The following is a 3625-nucleotide window of genomic DNA, read 5'->3' on the forward strand; positions in this document are numbered from 1 at the left end:
CTAGTTCCCGCGGCCTGCAGCAACGCATCAAGAAAGTACAGATCAGCGAGCCAGATCCTTGTCTTCCTTCTTTTGCCCCTGTGTATTTTGGGCGTAGCTGCATGTGGCTTTTTTAATTATCTTTCTAATTATGTAAGACAATTAATCGTCCTTATCTCTTTGTGGAAGATCAATGTTGCGAGGCTGGAATGAAGAAAACTCTTGCTGTGGCGACCCCTGGCGTTGCTGTTCTTCTAGTTGCTGTTGGGCTTCCTTTAGTTTCCTGGTTTCTTTTGATGTAATAATCGGTTTAGGATGTGGATTGTGTCGTCGGTTGTGAAATGTTGGGTTCTAGCGTGGATGTTTGGCCTTTGTTGGCCTCTTGGGATGTTGCGATTTCATTCTGGTACTCCCTCCGTCTCATAATGTAAGACATTTTTTGACACTATACTAGTGTCAGAAAGCGTCTTATATTATGGGACGGAGGGAGTAGCTTTTAGTCCTTCGTGTTAGGCTGGAGTTGTGTTGAACTTCTTGTGAATTGTGGTGGTTTACAGTAATGAAAATCGGAAGTGGCAAGCCCTTCTTTGATGAAAAAAATCGTCCTTATCTATTCATCAGTCTTGCTATAAGTCGCAGTAGATGCTATATAGGTCCGTCGGATCTTACATCAAGATCCGTGCTTTCAGATTTTATTTTTTCTCTCTTAAATCTCTGTCGAGTGAGACATAGCCACGCCATTAAACAGAGGATCAGGCGCCATTAACGGAGACCTTGGGAGAGAGGTGGACGGCGGATGGAGGTCAAAGGGCTCTCCTCCCAATAAGCACGCGCAGGGGTCTGATGGCACGCCTCTCATACTCAAATAGCTACCCTACACGGCGCCTCCTAGCTAATAAAAAATGGGGACGCATGGCGGCACGTAAATGGTACAAGTAAGTAGAACGCCCACGGTTTCAATAATACTTGTGTTTCCGATTGTAACGTGACAACACTTGTTCCAAAATGACTTTGTTGATTGTTCATGTGTGCGCCTTCGCAAATCGGACAGCATGTTGGTGCCATGTCATGGCACCAAGCCAAGTTTCATTATTTTCATGCGTGTTTTGGATTTACAGGAATTAAAAAACTAAGTTTCTCAATGTTTCCAACCCAGCCACGACGCCCAGAATTTTGAATTTCATTCCCATTTCTTGCATGGAACCTAGAAATTTACCCGAGGACACACATGTGATTTTTCAACCAACTTTGGTGCACTGGAACATGTGCTTGTATTCCAAATTTGAATTATGCACACAAAGGTGACACGTTCCCTCCCAGAACCACGAGCCTTCTTGAGAGAAGCTCCGATTTGCAAGAAGCTTATACCAAAATTTGTTCCTATTCGGCTAATCTTTGTACCACGGCATGGTACTACCATGACATGACACCATGCCAAGTTTCATGATTTTGAAACCAAGTTTCTCAATGTTCTCGACCGAGCCACGATGCCCAGATGTTTGAATCTTATTCTCATTTTTTGCATGGGAGGAGAAATTCACCCGAGGACACAAATGTGATTTTTCAACCAACTTTGGTGCACGGGAGCATGTGCTTGTAGTTCAAATTTGAATTATGCACATTAAATGACCAAAAACTCAATTAATGTGTAAATAAGGCCAAACGAAGCCGGAATAATTCCAAAATTTCATAGGGCACTCATGCAGTTCTATGTTGCCTTTGTAAATAAACTCAAGGGGGACAACGTATATCGTTTCGCACTCAAAGGTGACACGTTCCCTCTCAGAACCACGAGCCTTCTTGAGAGAAGCTTCGGTTTGCAAGAAGCTTATACCAAAATTTGTTCCTATTCGGCCATTTTTTTTACCACAACATGGTAGTACCATGACATGACATCCATGCCAAGTTTCATGATTTTCAGACGTGTTTTGGATTTACTAGAATTTTAAAACCAAGTTTCTCAATGTTCTTGGCCGAGCCATGATGCCCAGATGTTTTAATTTTATTCTCATTTCTTGCATGGGACCTAGAAATTCACCCCAAGACACAAATGTGATTTTTCAACCAACTTTGGTGCATGAGAGCATGTGCTTGTAGTTCAAATTTGACTTATGCACATTAAATGACCAAAGGTGACACATTCCCTCTTAGAACCACGAGCTTCCAAATCGGCCCAATTTTTTACCACAACATGTTAGTGCCATGACATGACACCATGCCAAGTTTCATGATTTCCAGCCGAGTTTTGGATTTACATGAATTTAAAATCTAAGTTTCTCGATGTTCTCGGCAGAGTCATGACGCCCGGACGTTTGAATTTCTCATTTCTTCCATGGGACCTAGAAATTCAACCAAGGACACACATGTGATTTTTCAACCCACTTTGGTGCACCGGAGCATGCACATGCAATTCATATTTAGATTATGCACATTAAAAGTCCAGAAACTCAACTAATGTATAAAAAGGCCAAATGAACCCGAAATAATTCCAAAATTTAACAGGGCACTCATATAGTTCTATGTTGCCTCTGTAAATAAAATCAAGGGCGAGGCAGCGTATATCGTTTCGCACACAAAGGTGACACGTCCCCTCTCGGAACCACGAGCTTGTTGAGAGAATCTCCGGTTTTGCAAGAGGCTTATACCAAAACTTGTCCCAATTCAGCCAAAAAATATACCTATGAAAACAGGGTTTAGATTATCCCGAACATCTTGCTACCTAGACCAATAATGTACTATGATTTGAATTCAACATAAAATGGATACAGATATTTGAATTGGAGAGTGTATGGTACATGTAGTTCATAGTGAAATATGATTACTGCTATATGCATGTCTTTTTGTTATCAAGATAATATTTAAATTATTGTATAACTTGACAACAATCGTATTCAAATAAGGAAAATTGATTCAAATTTAGTCCATATGGTAGACGACAATAGATATGTTCACATGGTGGAGTAAAATGTTCATATATGATGGAAGATCAAAATGTACGACTACATCAATTAGAAAACGCAAGGTCACCTAATGATATATTCGAATTCAACATAACGTGGATTCAAAAATTGAAATTCGAGATCATGGCATTTGTAATCATATAAAAAGGGACATTACTCTTTCTTTGGTGGGAATTGATTTGTTTTTTGTTGTTGTTGAGGGAAGTGCGAATCGATTTGGTACTGTGAAGGGTAATCTTGTTCTCTCGATTTTTTACATTTTTCTTGTAGTTTTTTTGAATGGCATCTATAGCAATATAGTAAAAGGGGAGATGACTCTCTTGTGTCTTATATGCTTTTTTTTACACGTTAAGTTTGTTCTGCCGAACAAGGAAGCCACACCTTGTTATCCCGAAATTTCCAAGCACGAGTATCTTTTGTCTCACCTGCTTTGAAACTCCCGCTTCTTCAACCCGCGCCACGCCTTGTTATCCCAAAATTTGGACGCCCGCGAGAACTCCCTCCTCATCTGAAATCGCTCCCGCAGCCCAGACACGCGAAATCCCCCTTCCACCCCTCAGCCGGAAATGAAGCTCCACGTCGCGGTGTCAAAAACCGGTGGGGGTACGCTGGTAACTTACCCTACATTTCGGACAAGCGCGTCCCTAAGCTTGGCTCCCCCCTCCCCCTTCGCCCCTCCCCCCCTT

The sequence above is a fragment of the Triticum dicoccoides genome, chromosome 7B (genome assembly GCF_002162155.2).
Source record: "Triticum dicoccoides isolate Atlit2015 ecotype Zavitan chromosome 7B, WEW_v2.0, whole genome shotgun sequence".
NCBI classification, from domain to species: Eukaryota; Viridiplantae; Streptophyta; class Magnoliopsida; order Poales; family Poaceae; genus Triticum; species Triticum dicoccoides.